General features: G+C 41.2%; 1 protein-coding gene across 5 annotated transcripts in view; it reads right to left on the bottom strand.

Annotated features, from left to right (window-relative positions):
* The window catches only part of CACNB2 (calcium voltage-gated channel auxiliary subunit beta 2), a 390,684-nt gene that overhangs the window by 245,871 nt on the left and 127,017 nt on the right, over positions 1–17,796 (bottom strand). The window lies entirely within an intron of this gene.

Here is a 17,796-nt window from a genome sequence, read left to right as displayed (position 1 = left end):
CCCAGGATGTGTTCTGCTGTTAACACAACCTGCCATCCTGAGTGCTGTTTTCATAGGTCATGCTTCCCCAAAGCTCTATTTTCTGCACCCTGAGCCACTTTGATGACTCTCTCCTTTTCTGATGCATACTCTTCACCACATAGCTTCTGCTTCCTCGCATATTTTTACTCCAAATTTGGACTTGCTGTGACTCCCCATGACTCTCCCTCTCATCCATGACAAATTTTCAGCGCCTGCTTCTGAAGGCAAGTGAGTCTGTGACTCCCTTACTCACGTTCCTGAGTCAAAGTGCTTACCCTAATCGCACATACTTTGGCCGCCCGTGGGGCTGTGGGTCAGGGCAGTCTATGTAGTTCATATATACTGCCTTTTGGCAGTAACGATGCGTTTGGCAATTTCACATGGCTACAGGCTGACAAGGACATGATTGGCATTTCTAATAAGGTTGGCATCATTATTCACTTCTTTATAGTATTGCTTATATCAATTTCACTCTTTGTTTCTGAGTTTATTATGAAACGGAGATCATTGCTTTTTTGCCCAAAATTTGCAAGTTCTAATCTTTTATGTTATGTGAGGCTGAAAACATTGCGTGGTACATTGATGTTCTGAGCTGATTGATTAGTTATTATTTAAAGTTGCTAGAAAACATATTTTAATACTCCAACTCATCGAAACTTACGACAGACTGGCAAAGAATGAGAACGGTTGAATCATAAGTTCCTTATCTCATCTAAACAAAGTTTCAGCATTCTGGTTGCAATCAAGTCACATAGCTGGAAACTAGAGAAATAGGTTCACATTACTAATAAAAACTGACGGTGAAGATTTACTCTGAAATTTAAAATCCTGAGCTTAGGGGCGCCTGGGTGGCGCAGTCGGTTAAGCGTCCGACTTCAGCCAGGTCACGATCTCGCGGTCCGTGAGTTCGAGCCCCGCGTCGGGCTCTGGGCTGATGGCTCAGAGCCTGGAGCCTGTTTCCGATTCTGTGTCTCCCTCTCTCTCTGCCCCTCCCCCGTTCATGCTCTGTCTCTCTCTGTCCCAAAAATAAATAAACGTTGAAAAAAAAAAAATTTAAAATCCTGAGCTTAGACTACGTGGTAATTTAGAAGCCATTGGTAAAAACATTTCTTATGCTAGTATGCACTTTCCAAAAGGCAGAGCCACTATTTAAAATAAATTTTAGGGGCGCCTGGGTGGCTCAGTCGGTTGAGCGTCCCACTTCAGCTCAGGTCATGATCTGGCGGTCTGTGCTGACAGCTCGGAGCCTGGAACCTGCTTCGGATTCTGTGTCTCCCTCTCTCTGCTCCTCCCCCGCTCATGCTCTGTCCCTCTCTCTCTCTCTCTCTCTGTCAAAAATAAATAAACATTAAAAAAATTTAAAATAGATTTTAAAAACCAGTCTTGCATGGGACAATAGGAATAGCCTTTATTTTCTTCACGTACCGATTCATTTAAAAGGAGAGTGATTCTCTGTGCGTACCCTTCCATCAGATCCTAGAAGCCAATCTTCAAAAATACTTACGTCTGCAGTCTCTTGCATCTACTTCCTTATTAGGAGGCTACCCTTTCCCCCTTATGAAGAGGTACCAGCATTAACAGGATAATGTTGGGGAAATGAATCCTGAGAGCTAGTACTCAGTGGTAGCTGTCTGACATCAATAATGATATCAGTACTCATACCCGACCCACTGGACCTGGAAGTCTAGCAGTTAACTATAGCCTGAAATTGAACCATAGATGAAACTGTCAAATGCCAGGTGACTGCTGTTTGCTCCAGAGAGTAATGGAACAGGGTTGTCAGAGAGAAATCCTCACTGCCTGAACACCTATAAAAAAAAAAAAAAAAAAAATGCCATGGAGAAGTACATGTCTCATCAAGGGTTTGAAAAGGTAAACACGGGCATCCAATCAACTCAGAAAAAAAAAAAAGTCAGATTGTCACCTCATTTTTCATGGGTCTGTAGGGTGAAAGAAGCCAATCAGTGCCTTTTAAGAGTGTTCTTTAATCTGACTGTACTGTCAATCAGAGTTCAAAAGTCAAGTTCAATGAGAGAAGCAGTGCAATAAGGAATCGTATAGGGAAAAAATGAAAGATCAGAAAAGTACCTTCTAGCAGTGATGGCTTTTGCCTTTAAAGATTCATTTCAAAATTTTAAGTGCTCCTTGGTCTGTAGAAATAAGAGTTCTATTATTTTAAACACTAATGAGCACGCTATAATCATGGCTCATAAGTGAAAATCTATGAAATTGGTTGTTTCAAGAGGGACTGAGCAAGGGTTCTTAAAAAGAATACATTAAAAAAAATTTTTTAATGTTTTTATTTTTAATAGACAGAGTGCGAGCGGGGGAGGGGCAGAGAAAGAGGGAGACACAGAATCAGAAGCAGGCTCCAGGCTCTGAGCTTCATAGCTCAGAGCACAGAGCCCGACATGGGGCTTGAACTCACGAGCTGTGAGATCATGACCGGAGCTGAAGTTGGTCGCTTAACAGACTAAGCCACCCAGGCACCCCAAGAATACGTTTTTAAAACCAGAAGAATTTAACTAGAGGTCTGCATTGTATGAAAAAAAATTACACGGATTTCTCTTTTATTATTACTCTTTTTAAAATCTATTTTTGAGAGAGAGAGAGGGAAAGAGAGAGACAGCATGTGCACAAATGGGGGAGGGGCAGAGAGAGAGAAGGAGACAGAGAATCTGAAGCAGGCTCCAGGCTCTGAGCTGTCAGCACAGAGCCCAATGTGGGGCTCGAACCCCCGAACTGTGAGATCATGACCTGAGCCAAAGTGGGACACCCAACCAACTGAGCCACCCAGGCACCCCAAAGATTTCTGTTTTAAAATGTTTGTGACACCGAAGGAAGAGGAGACAGGACAGGCAGACGCTTTGGTCTCTCTTCCCTCCCAACAAGAAAAAAATGAACAGGCCCACCTTGCTGAAACCCTTAAACACAAGATTACAAGTTCAAGGGTCTGTCTGTATAGCCACCTTATTCAAATCTGAGGGGTGGACATTCAGTAGTTGGTTCAGGAAACCTCTTGCCTGTAGTTAAATCCCTTTTAAAGGCATTTTCAGGATTTGTTCAGAAAAAAAAAAAAGTGCTGAGGCGCTGATACTTTGAAGCAACTTTGTAAAATCTCTTTCTTATCCCTTTCGACTTCAGGTGCCTCCTTTCCTCTATTTTTCTGGAACTGAAATTCAGTTCACTAAAATCAGCAGACAAGTCAATTTATTTCAGCCAAATTAACCTTGCTACAAGGAAAGCTGCCAACAGATTTTGCCAGTGTGGCCTATCACACAGCATATTGCACACAGGATACCCTACTTCTGATTTAACAGTTAGAGGTTAGTTAAGACTCCCAAGGGGTAGAACTTTCTAGAAATATGAGGAAAGGCCAGGGCTGGGGGGAAGGAGAGGTTGGGAACATGGGTGTGAGGGAAGAGGGGGCTGGGATCCCAGATTCCTGGTTCCCGGGGAAGGGAGAGTCTGGGGTCTGAAAAAAAAAAAAAAAGAACTTTCTAGAAACATGAAATCCATGTTTTATCATTCATGCTAGACATTCATCAGACCCATGGTCAGTTCAGACCCATGGTCAGTTCAGACCCATGGTCCCCAGGTCAGTGTTGCTCAAGGAGAAATAAATGGTATTTCTAGCAACAAAAGTTGTACCTTGCAAGGAATAATATATATATATATATATATATATATATATAGTATTTTATTTTAGCTCCTTTATTGGTAGACTCTTCACACTGTTCCTTAGCTGATTCTATGAACTTCAGTTGTAATTCAATCTTGTAATTCAACAGGCTGCCAATAGTTACGGAATATCTGAATAAAATGCTTACAGTCATTATTGGTCACTTAAATCAATTCAAATATTAGGTCTTGACTCTTGACAGGTTTTTTACCAGGCACTGATTCGGCTGGAGAGGCAATTCTGGATTTCTCCTACAGACTCCATCTTCCATAATCCCCATTTATGTAACCAAGGAACATCAGCACAGCTGAACTTAAGGCTGTTAATGCTCACTTCCTAAGCTTTAACCATGAGAGAGCCTGGTTCATTTAAAAATTCCTATCGTTGTGTTCCATGTGTGTGCAAAGATCATCTGTGGTTTATGCTGACCGGGACCTACTTCCTTTCCTTTTTTCTTTTCTTTTCTTTTATTTTCTTTTCTCTTTTCTTTTCTCTTTTTTTCTCTTCTTTTCTTTTTTTCTCTTTTCTTTCTTTTCTTTTTCTTTCCTTTCTTTTCTTTTCTCTTTTCTTCTTTTCTTTTTTTCCCCCTAGAAACAACACTTGCCTTTTACTTTGGGAAATTCTTCTGCATTTTCAGTCAAGTAGCCCTTGCCCCTCTCCTGGCCTGAGAAGATCAAGCTGGCCACTCAGATCCTCTCTGAGGAATTTGAACCTTGAGTAACCCGACACAAGTTGACTTGAGGTGAGCCGACTCACCTTAGAGGAAGGGCGCTGAAGAGTGTAGCCACAAGTCCAGATTCTCTGTGTTCCTGACACCCCAACTTTCAAATTTCCTTGGATTCTCTGAGATCTCCGCAAGTCAGAGGATGCACAAAAATCACACTGAGAGGTTATTAAAAATTAAATGATGAAGATCCATCCCTGAGATGCAGATTTTATGGGTCTGGGATCATTCCTAGGGATGTGCATTTAAAAAAACTTTTTTTTAGTATTTATTCATTTTTGAGAGACAGAGAGAGACGGAGCATAAATGGGAAGGAGCAGAGAGACAGGGAGACACAGAATATAAAGCAGGTTCCAGGCTCTGAGCTGTAAGCACAGAGCCCGACGTGGGGCTCAAACTCACGAATCACAAGATCGTGACCTGAGCCGAAGTCAGACGCTTAACCGACTGAGCCACCCAGGTGCCCCAGGATGTGCATTTTTTTTTTTTTACAAACACTCCTAAAAATTCTCATGTTAGTGCCCCAAAGAACACACTGAGAAACGCTGCCATAAACAACCAATGAATTCTGTTTTAAATTAGAAAGAGGGGATTTCTTTTTTTTTTAAGTTTTTATTTATTTATTTTTAGAGAGAGATAGAGAATGAGCAGGGAAGGGGCAGAGAGAGAGGGACAGAGGATCCAAAGCGGGCTCTGTCCTGACAGCAGAGAGCCTGATACAAAGCTTGAACTCATAAACCCACGAACTGTGGAATCATGACCTGAGCCAAAGTCAGATGCTTAACTGACTGAGCCACCCAGGTGCCCTAGAAAGAGGTGATTTTCTACTGTGTACCCCCAAATTACCTTGTCTTATCCACTCTTTATAAAGCTTTGCAAAGTGGTGATTAATAAAGAGCTACGTACCTTGGGGAGAGAGGAGAAAAGAGATTTTTAGATCGTTCAAGTGTAGTGTTTAACCCTCCCCCTTTCCCCTCCACCCTGTTCTGCTCCTTTCAACTAGAATCCCCGGAAATTATGAAGTCTCTGTTTCTTTCTGAGGAGAATGTGTCCAACTAATCCGTGTAGCAAAAGGGTTGTAGTCCGCCCCTTTGAGGAAGTACCACTTTGCTTCGTGTAATCCCCCACCCCCCCTGCAAAAGAGCAACCTGATTTTCCCAATAATCAAATGACCCAAGAAAGTCACTGACTCAGGTGGGGAAGCTTCACAGACCCCATGATACCACTGCCCTCCCCTCAGACCCTCCAAAAGGGCGAGAGACACAACGTGCAGAGATTCTAACACACTCAGGACCTTTGTCACAGTCCTGAGAGAAGCCACTTTGCCCCTTACCCCCTTCCTTCTGTGCTGCTGTTTGGAAATCAGAGAGGGTTATATAAACTATGTATTCCTTTGGCGATGGGGAGGAGAAAGGCACTATGCTCATCACAAAAGTGCGGGGGTCGGGGAGGGGGGAGGGAGGGAACCCCAGGTAAACAATAAATGAAGCTACTTCTGATGATTCAAACGGAAGAGAATTGGCTGTTATCTCAATGTAATACCAGCGGAGGAGTCTGGCTCAATGGGAAGCAGATCTATTCAGCAAAAAGGTCATCTGGCAATAGAAGGACTTGAGCCAACAACACAAAAGGCTGGTCGGAGCATTGCTACCTGCCCAAGCTCGGATGGGGGTGTGCAGCGAATGAGACATCTAAAACAGGAGCTGCTAGTTTAATATGGAAAAGATGGGGTAGCTTTTAATACACACGGCTGTTAAAGCCTTTAATTCAAGGCTTCAAAAAAATAATCCGGTGATGTTTTTATTTTGAAATGGCCGTGCTTAAGGATACTTTAAAATATGTTTTTTTTTAAACAAACAAATCACATTTACCTATTTTGTAACCATTGTTTTTAAAAGGACTTAGTTCATGGGTTTTGGTTAATTTCATCATTTAAATCAAGCTAAGATCTCTTTTGCATTCAGAGCAGGTCCTTGCCAGTGGGTAAATGCCTGTTTCCTGTTTCAGATCCTAAATGAACAGAATATCAATAATCTAAGCAGGGAAAAGAAGCCTAAAGAGTAAATAGTTTCAAAGTCTAGCAACAAAGTTTACATTCTACTTTGTAAATACTGAAAAGACCAAGGAATTTAACTTTGTATCATCACAAAGCTGTGTGTGTGTGTGTGTGTGTGTGTGTGTGTGTGTGCATGCCAAAATATACCCATGTATATAATGAATTTATATAAATATAAAATAAAAGTTGCATATTATAATGACCAGTAGGAACAAAAAATAACAATTTAATCATATTTCTCCAGCACTGTTTACTTATTCATTCAACAAATATGTCATCACCATGTGCCACAGGCACACATTGTTGCTGGATAATCAGGATATAACCATGAAAAGGGAACTCAGAGTGTTCAAAGAGGCACATTTACAGGAGTAACTGTGATAAGGTATAGTAAGTGCTGTTGCAGGAAAAGAGCACGGACACTACCCCAGCCTCTACCGAGGAGCAGAGGCAACAGAGCGCAATGCGCACTGGGGGAAAAGAATGACATTCAGTGCCACTGGGACTTGAGTGGGAAGGTGCTGCGGGTTAAGGCCCAGGAGGCAAACAGGGCTTGATCAGGAAAGCAGCATGCCGATCAGAGAACACGAATCCACTGGGGGTTCTGAGCAAGGAAATGACATGACTGCATTTGACAAGAGTCACAATGGCTGCTCCCATGTGCTGAAAGGACGGTTCAAGAATTACAAGTAAGACAGGGAGACCAGTCGAAGGGGTTGCTGCAGTAATCTGGGGAGGGACAGAACTGGGGTCCGCACTAGGGTCGAGACAGTTGGGACAGACAAGCTCTCGAGGTAGAAGTGACTGGATGTGACGACTGACTGGGTCGGAGAGTGAAGGGAAGGGAAAATGACTGATTTCTGACATGGACCAGGCAGAGGATGCCAGTGCCTTCCAATCTGCCCGATGAGGTGGGAGTAGATGCAGGCAGTGGTGGGAGGGGAAGGAGGCACAGAGACGAGGAGGAGCAGGATGGACGAGACGGGGTCAGGTTTACACAGGCTGTGTTTGCAGAGCCTGCAGAGTTCCCAAATAGAGATGTCTGGACTTTGTTCAGTGTTTACACGTCTGTGAAACTTGCTGGAGGATCTGAGCTGGGCATATAGATTTAGGAGCCATCAGCATATAGCATATACGTGGAATAGTTTTCCTTCTGGGGCACCTGGGTGGTTCAGTTGGTTAAGCGTCTGACTCTTGATTTGGGCTCAGGTCATGATCTCATGGTTCGGGGGATCGAGCCCCAGGTCGGGTTCCAGGCTGACAGTGTAGAACCCGCTTGGGATTCTTTCTCTTCCTTTCTCTCTCTGTCCGTCCCCCTCTTCCCCCATCTCTCTCTCAAAATAAGTAAATAAACGATACAAAGTAAGAATGGTTTTCCTTCCATTATTTCAGCCATTTCTTCTTCAATCTACTTTTTTTTTAAGGTTTTCCTTCTTTTAAGCCTTTTTCTTTTTTTTTTTTTTCCAATATATGAAGTTTATTGTCAAATTGGTTTCTATACAACACCCAGTGCTCATCCCAAAAGATGCCCTCTTCAATGCCCATCACCCACCCCCCCCTCCCTCCCACCCCCCATCAACTGTCAGTTTGTTCTCAGTTTTTAAGAGTCTGTTATGCTTTGGCTCTCTCCCACTCTAACCTCTTTTTTTTTTTCCTTCCCCTCCCCCATGGGTTTCTGTTAAGTTTCTCAGGATCCACATAAGAGTGAAACCATATGGTATCTGTCTTTCTCTGTATGGCTTATTTCACTTAGCATCACACTCTCCAGTTCCATCCACGTTGCTACAAAGGGCCATATTTCGTTCTTTCTCATTGCCACGTAGTACTCCATTGTGTATATAAACCACAATTTCTTTATCCATTCATCAGTTGATGGACATTTAGGCTCTTTCCATATTTTGGCTATTGTTGAGAGTGCTGCTGTCACCATTGGGGTACAAGTGCCCCTATGCATCAGTACTCCTGTATCCCTTGGGTAAATTCCTAGCAGTGCTATTGCTGGGTCATAGTGTAGGTCTATTTTTAATTTTTTGAGGAACCTCCACACTGTTTTCCAGAGCGGCTGCACCAATTTGCATTCCCACCAACAGTGCAAGAGGGTTCCCGTTTCTCCACATCCTCTCCAGCATCTATAGTCTCCTGATTTGTTCATTTTGGCCACTCTGACTGCTTTCAAGCCTTTTTCAAATGTATATTGGTGTTGATCAGCCTCTCTAAGAACTGACTACAGATGTTTGACTGCCTGAAGGGACACCAGTATAAATAAGAAAACAAAGTCATAGCATGCATATGAGAAGGAAGAGGAAGAGAAATATGGAAACAGGTGCATGAGGTATCACAGAAGTCAAGGGTAAGCTGTTTCAGGGTGGGACAGTGGGGTGGGACCATGGCTAGTGCATCTGATGATCTGACCATTCTGACTGGTGTGTATCCTCAGTGAGGAAGACCGACTAGGCAGGCATAGATCTCCACTAGGCATGGAAAGACCTCTTAAGATGATTGACGTTGCTCCGCTAAGATCGCATCTATTCATTCCTTTTGATCTTCGTTTGCTTAGGAAATGTGCTAACAGTAAAGATATGCAGGGTGCAAATGAATTTAAATAAGACTTGACCAGCCTGCATGAGACCAATTCTTAGCATGCAACCTAAGCATGCATGAAGGACTAGACCTTGGCCCACAAGCTGAGCACATCTACATGTAACCCCCCGGGAAGGACAGGCCTAAGAAACCAGCCAGACCTGGCCTTTCTTATTTCACAATAGTTCTGTGAGCACATAGGACAACTTCTCAATTCACAGATTCCTCAATTTCTGGGTTGTTTTCACTCAATGCACTTCAAGTGGAGTGTTTTCTAATGAGCTGAAATATGTATTATATGTATTTATTTATATTTTATAAGCCTTTCTAGAAGAAGGAGAGGGAAAGAGTAATTTAAAGGCATTTGTCTTCTTAAATATTTATCAAAAAAATTAAGCATGCTCATTGGAAAATGTCAAATGATATAATAAGTAAAAATCCCACCTGTCCCTCTATAATCCCACTTCTGTGAACTTGGCACACATTGTTATAGCTTTCTAAAATTTTTTTTAACATTTATTTATTACTGAGAGACAGAGAGAGACAGAGCATGAGCATGGGGTGCAGAGAGAGGAGGAGACACAGAATCCAAAGCAGGCTCCAGGCTCTGGAGCCCGGCGTGGGGCTCGAACCCACAAACTGCAAGATCATGACCTGAGTTGAAGTTAACCGGCTGAGCCGCCCAGGAGCCCAGGAGCCTTCTAGACTCTTCTTATGTGGATGCCAATATAGATACAAACACCCACAGAGTAAATGTGATCATTCCATATACATTGCTCTGCAACTTAATTTTTGGGTACCATAGTTTCAGAACACAGACCTCCTTCCATGACACTCTGTTTTTCCTTTAATGCCTGTTTGGTATTCTTTCCGGGTGGTATACCATTTGTTGTCTCCTATCGTTGGATATTCCAGTTAACTCAATATTTTAATGTTCCATAAACTCATGTGTCTCCACCAGTAAGCCAGGCCCTCCTGAAGGCAGGGATTAGGGGTTCAGTTCCTCTCTGTACTTTGAACTTTCTGGATAGCTGTGGGCGAAAAGCAGGTGCTGAGTAATCCCTTCGTGAATGAACAGGTGGCTGACGACAGCTGAAGCTCTCCGTAAGTAGATAAACTTTACAAAACCTTTCTTTCGAACAATGAGTTTATCCTTCTGAAAGTGACAGCTCTTTTTCAGCAACCTTCTTACCACAGGAGAGGTGCTCAGAGCAGAGGGAGGCAGGAATTACAATAATTAAAACAGTTCACACTTCACTGAGTACTTACTATGCGGCAAGTATTTTCATAGTTTAACACATATAACATTCACAGTAAACCTAGGAGTAAGATTCTCTTGTTATTCCTCATTTAACAGAAAGGGAAATTGAGGGACAGAGTGACGGACCCTTGCCCAAGGGTCTACAAGGTATGGCTTTTAGACCTCTGCTCCAGAGTCTGTCATTCCCATTTTAAATTGCCTCTCCATACTGCCCAGTTCATTGTGGCATTATTTACAGTAGCCAGGATATGGAAAGAATGCAACTGTCCATCAGGAGAGGACCGGATAAAGAAGACGTGAGATGTGTATGTGTGTGTGTGTGTGAATGTATACATATGAATGTATATATGTGAATATATATATACACATACATACATACATACACATACGCAATGGAATAAAGATGTGAGATACACACACACAATGGAGTATCGTTCATCCATGAAAAAGAAGGAAATCCTACCATTTGCAACGACACGGATGGAGCTTGAGAGCATTATGCTAAGTGATATAAGCTGGACAAAGAAAGACAGATACTATGTGGTATCACTTAAACGTGGAAATTTTAAAAAAATCAAAGTCATAGAAAGTAGAAGAGTGGCTGGAAGGAGCTGGGGAGTGGGGAAAACAGAAAGAGGTTAGTAATAGGTTACAAACTTTCAGCAATAAGAAACAAGGTCTGAGGATCTAATAACTAACATGGCGACTATAGCTGATAACACTATATTGTATAATTGAAATTTGCTAGGACAGTGATACTTACATTTTCTCTCTTTCTCTCTCTCTCTCTCACACACACACTATATGTATATATATATATATACACATATATATGTATGTATACATACATATACATGTATGTATACATACACATACATGTATGTATACATACATATATGTATACACACACACACACACACACACACACACACACACACATATATATACACACACACACATATAGTGTGAGGTGATGGATATGTTACCTAGATGAAAGGGACCTTTGCACAATATATATCAAATCACCAGGTGTACGCTTTAAATACCTTACCATTTTATTTGTCAATTATACCTCAATTAATTAAGCTGAAAGAATGTGATCTTCCAAAAAACAAACAAACAAAAAACAAACGCCGTTCCAACGGGAAGGGAAAGCAATGAGAGACAACCAGCAATGTGCCGAGAGGCTTTAAAGCAACTGGATGATCCCATACCTGTGACAGTTAATCAGGAAGCTCATTCTCTACACACGACCAAAGGATGCAGACTGCTAAGTGAATTTCATCCCTCCCCCCCCATGCTCCTTAATGTTTGTAGGCATGTTCATCCATCTCGTTTTCTATTAATAAGATGTCCTCATGCACTGAAGCTTATAATTAAAGCAAAACTTAAAGCTCTAAAAAAGTACATCATCAAGCAGTAATTTTATTGTGAGGTATTTTAAACATGTGCGGCTGTCATTTCTGAAGCTGAGGTCTTCTACTCTGATGGAAGCATGCCTTCCGAAGGATATTGTCACATCCTATAGAGACGAGCAAGAGTTCAAAAATATTTTTTAGGATCAGCGGCATCTTAAAAATTTGAAGGGTCAAATTAAGGATTTTAATATGGCCCAAATTAAGAGCTATTACAAACACACGCAGTCCCAAACCTGAAAAGTCAGCAATCTCTTGAGAAAAATGGGCTAGGAAAAATGTATATAAATTTGACTTTAAACGTATATGAATGTATATACACTTATAGGAAAAATGTATATAAATTTGACTTTAAATGTATATAAATGTATATACACTTATAGGAAAAATGTATATAAATTTGACTTTAAAAGAGAGGCAGGTTTAAAACACCAAATATTACTCTTCAAAAACATCTGAAGTCATAGCTGGAAAAGCTCCAAGTGATTTAAGGTATGTGTGTACACACATACACATGCAACCATCCACCCATATATATATTTACATATATATGTTACTGTGCTTACGAATCTGACTCTTTTATCTGTGAAGGGACAGAATGGAAGCCACTAAAACTCTTTAAAAAGTCATTTTCCATGAAAAACCTATTTTCCAATGCAAAAATAATAAATGTGTACCTTGACCTAACTAGTTAACTAGTTAAGACAATTCTGAGAATTGGATAAAGTAGAAATTGTGAGAGAAAACTCTAAGTCAAAAGGGTACATTACCCACAATGCTACTACAAGAAATCTCTTCAATGACAACTTGGACATTTCTCAAGTTCAATGATAATTGATTTTTATACTCAGATGCACTAAAAAATTCTAGCGTTAATTAAACTGAATTTTAATCCCATTATTTAAACTTAGAAATACATCCCAAACAGGAGGCACAGAACACTATATATGGATAAGAATACATATTACTTTAAAGCTCAGGTTGGCCCCTATTGGATTTTGAGGCCTGAGGCAATAGTTAGTCCTCACCTGAAGTTTCTTGATCTATAGAATGGGGATATCATCATTTGCCTTGCCTTAAAAAGGTTACTTTAACATCACATGAAATAATGGGCTATAAAAGTATTTTGTAAACTCTGTAAAAGACTATACGATTGTGCATTAGGTAACAATAACAATCAGAATTTACCTAGAGTCCTGAATTTCTCAGAAGTTACGTTAGACTGTTCGTTCCTGAACAACATGCTTGTTTTATTCAATGTAGTTGAAAATCCATGTATAACTTTTGACTCCCTCAAAAACTTAATTACTAATAGCCTTCTGCTGGCTGGAAGCCTTACTGATAACATAAACAGTCGGCTCACATGTATTTTGTATGTTTTGTATGTTATATGTAATATATACTGCATACTTACAATAAAGTAAGCTAGAGAAAAAAATGCTATTGAGAAAGTCCTAAGGAAAACATATTTAAGGACCTGCTCAGTTCAAACCTGTGTTGTTCAAGGGTCAACTGTTTATACACAAGTGACATCACTGGGTGATGTCACTCCGTTTACATGCTCTGAAAGTTCAGAAGTGATCATATACCAAGGACAGAGTGCTCTGATAGGGGACTGGTAACAGACTAGGTCGTTCTCCACCATCTAACCCATTTGTCAAGGCTTTTCAAGACTTGTAGTAGCTAACACAGGCAGTAACCAGCCAGTTGAGGCCAGCCACCCACCATCTCGTTCACTACCATTCCCTACCGCTGTCCTACTATCGTCACTTTGTCTCACGATCTCATTTCATAGTGCCTCCAGCTTTGGAGAGACAACTGTGTGCCAGGCAATATACTAGGGGCTGACAAACATTATTTCATTTTAACTCTCAAAATAACCCTGTAAGCTTTTCCTATTTTCCCAATTATACAGATTTCTCAGAAAAGTGGGGGGTCTCAGAAAATAAGTGAGAACATCAAGAATCACACCCAGGTTAGCCTGAGTGCAAGCTCCAATGATATCTATATACACCCCTCTGTTGCTAATCATTTTATTATGCTAATCACCACAGTATAATATTGGCTAATCACCATGCCAATCAACTTCTTCCTGGTTCTTTTTTTTTTTTTAAGATTTTTCATTTTTTTAATGTTTATTTATTTTTGAGAGAGAGAGAGAGAGAGACAGAGCGTGAGCAGGGGAGAAGCAGCGAGAGAGGGAGACACAGAATCCGAAGCAGGCTCCAGGCTCTGAGCTGTCAGCACAGAGCCCGACGCGGGGCTTGAACTCATGAACCGTGAGATCATGACCTAAGCTGAAGTCAGATGCTCAACCGACTGAGCCACCCAGGCATCCCTAAGATTTTTTAAAAGTAATCTCTACCCCCAGCCCGGGGCTCGAACCCCCAACCCCAAGATCAAAAGTCACACACTCTACCAACTGAGCCAGCCAGGTGCCCCACTTTTTATTCTTGTCTGAAGAAAAAAGCCTCAAAAGACAAATATCCTAATAGAAAAAGAGGCAAGGAATTGAACAAATAGCTCACGAAGGAGAATATCCAAATGGTCACTAAGTGTATGAGAAGGTGCCTGATTTCATTAGTCATCAGAGAAATGCCAAGTACAAACATAATGGAGTTCTTGCACACATTCACCGGGCAGGCTAAAATGTAAGAGGTAACACCAAGTTTTGGTGAGGCACTCCTGGTAGGAGCGTAAATTGATGGAACTACTTTCGGAATACTTTGTTTACCACTATCACCTTAAGCTGAATACACATATATATACCCCACGACTTGGCATATGCGTATACATATGCAGAAGTACATATGCAAACATCCATAAAATAGCATGTCACAAATGTTCACAGAGGCAGTATTTATAGCAGCCCCAAACTGGAAACTACCCAAAGGCCTATCAACAGTCAGATGGGTAATTAAAATACGGTACAGCCACGTGATGAAATGCCATACAGCAATGAGAATGAACAGGTTATAAGCCACAACGTGCAGCCACATGGATGGATGACTCTTGTGAGTATCATGATGAACGACGCAAACTGAACAGAGAAGTATATACTGTGTGAGCCCAGCTGTATAAAATTTGGAAACAGGATGTTAGAAGCCAGATGAGTGGGTGCCCTGGCTGGGGGGCGGGGGGGGGGATCAGTGTGCGGAAGGGACCATGAGTGTGCTGATGTTGGTTGGTTTCTTGGTTTGGGTGTTGGTTACACAGGCTGGTTCACCCTGTGAACTCTCGTCAAGGTCGCCACTTAGGATTTTTGCGCTTTTCTGCGGGGAGGCGGTACCTCAATAAAACGTTTACTGAAAAGAGTTCGTATCCATCTCTGCTCTCCAGTGCATGCAAATGTCAGTAGTTTAGAAGTGTTTCACAGGGGCGCACACAGGGCTTACTATGCTTATATAGCCTTTTAAGCTTAAGAGTATTTTTTCAGCTGACAGGTTTTCATGTCATTCAATATGATGAAAATAGCAAGACAGTTTAGATAAAAATAGGAATTTCTTCTGACATAGGAAGTAGGGTTCAAACAGAATGATCATGAGGGGTAAACCAAATAATGAAGACTAGGTCTTGGAGTCAAAGAAGAATGCCAAAGAGAAAGGCTTCTGCATTGAGTCTCAAAGAAAAGGAAAGGGGTCACAGCCTGCAGGGTGGGCGTCACTCGCAGAATGCTTTTGAATGTGGAGGTGGGGTTATGCAAATTAGGGGAGGGGCCCTAATAAAGGGGACAGCTGTGGAAGATAAAAACCCCCGAAATGAAGAACTATGGCATATGTACATAACTTTATTCAAAACCCACGTAACTTTCATATTCTTTCTGAGACAATGTTGGAGTAGGAGGAATCCTTAAGAAAGCTGTCATACTAAAAAAAAAAATATAAGAACTAGCAGAGGGTTCACACACACACACACACACACACACACACACACCCCAATTGATTTGTATGTTATAGCTAATATATATATTTTTTAATTTATACACACTTTAAATTCCCAAGCTTCAGTTGGATTTCGGTACTGGCATGATGGTATAAGCCATCGTCCTCTGAAATGGACACTGGCTGGAGAAAAGCCACCAGGACAGTCCACATAAGGGGCATTCAGTGACCAAGGGCCCAGTCACTGGTACTACACACAGTTCTGGACTGTCCTTTGCCCTCTTGTCTCCCAGTCATTCAATGAGCAGCTCCGAGACTCAATGTGTCATTTGGAGACTTACAGGCAAGTTAGAGATCTCACAGAAAGACCCATTCACAGAGAGTTCTTTTCCTCTACAGAAACGAAATATGTTTCACATTTGACAGACCTATAGCTTTGGGGTGGCTCTCTCTAAGGAAGATGGCAATCCATACGTTAAACTGCCAAAGCAACAAGACTAAAACAGCAGGTGGGTTACGGGTTAGAATTCCCCAGAGATAAATGTTCTAAAATAAAGGAAAATTTATTTCTAGTGACAAAGGTATGAATTTCTTTTATCTGTTTAAAATATAGTTGTGCTATAAGTTTTGTGGATCCTTAACCAAAATGCAAGGTAAAAAAAAAAAAAGTTTGAGAATGAGCAGAAGAGCCAAATCTTCTAAACTTTCCATCAACATTCCAAAAAATTACAGATCGTGCTGTCTCTTCCATTTATTTACATGTCCAGTGTAAGGAAAAGGACAAAGATAAGTAGGAGAAAAATTATTACTTTTTTGAGGCCTTATTTCAGAATTCCTCTATCCAATAGGCCACATAACCACAGATTTCTTCTAATTCATTATATAAGAGTAAACAGGAATACATAAAGGTCTGGAGCTGTCAGCCTTCATTATTCTGGAAAAATACGGATTTTTAATTTCCAATTACTTTTAAGCTTTTCTTTATGTGGATAATTTTACACTTTAAAAAACTTTCTAACGCTTTGCCCCTCAACTCCTATTAAAAAAGAATTGATTTTTCTGTTGGGGGTAAAAGAAAAAAAGAAACCCATCTATTTCTGCAGATGTCGTCTTTAAAAACCTTTGCTGCCTACCTCACTACTACATTCACTCCTTGCGTATCAACTGTTGCATTCAAAAGACAAATGGCCCTGGATATACAACAATTACAGAAACCTTTACGTGAAAGGGGCTTCTCACGCTTTGCCTTATTTAACAAAATTGAATATTCTCTTTCGGATCCGATGGGAAAGCAGTCATCCCTTCCCTGCCTCCAACTCCCCGTCCTCAACTTTATTATTGAGATCCTATCAGATTTTGACCTTGTTTGTCCTGGAAGTGTCACGCACTATCTGTGCTGGTGGCCAGTTTTCCAAGGTCACGGGTTTCTTTACATGACACCCTTAAGTATTGATTAGCTCCCTTTGTGGAATTTCCATTTGTTTTGCAGCCAGCAATCGCAGACCAGTGTGAAGCCGTTCAGCACTGCAGTTTGGCTAGCCTGCGGAAACCTCTTGTCCTCCCTCTTTCACATCAGTCCCTGAAAATGAAGTAGCCGCATGCAAAAAAGAGCAGGAAAATAAAGCCGGCGCTTCCCCAGAGCCTGCCGGCTAGCGCACTGCACAGCATATTTCAATTAGCATCCAATCATTTTAAGTAGTGATACTTCAGTGTTTGCAGAAGCCTGCCTTGTAGAATTTAATACTCAGACAGCCATTTTGCAAAACACAGCAGGTCCGTGAAATAAGGGCTATTTCAGTGAAATAGTCACAGGATGATAAAGCTGCGATAAATCCTGGCGTTAGTGGCAACAGCTGTGTCATCCACCAAGCGATTATCATCTACGCTTTTTCTGAAGCTGTGCAAAATAGGATTTAATAGGAGCCTCTGTGGCTATCGTTAATTTCACAAACTCCTTAGTATTCCTCTCTAAAAGAGATCATGTTTTTTTCCCATGCCATAATTCACACATGAAAACAAGGACTCCTTTAGGGAAAAGAGAATATCAACTGGTTTGAACTGATACATTTCTCTGAGACAATGGACTTCCCAAACAATCCCCGTGCAAGTGATTTCCAATCTTATCAAAGTAACCCGGCACCACAGATCTATAAAAACGTCTTCGGAACAATCGCAG

This window comes from Leopardus geoffroyi, chromosome B4 (assembly GCF_018350155.1).
Source record: "Leopardus geoffroyi isolate Oge1 chromosome B4, O.geoffroyi_Oge1_pat1.0, whole genome shotgun sequence".
Taxonomy (NCBI): domain Eukaryota; kingdom Metazoa; phylum Chordata; class Mammalia; order Carnivora; family Felidae; genus Leopardus; species Leopardus geoffroyi.
Note: the sequence above shows the minus strand (reverse complement) of the source record. Positions and strands in the feature narration are given on the sequence as shown.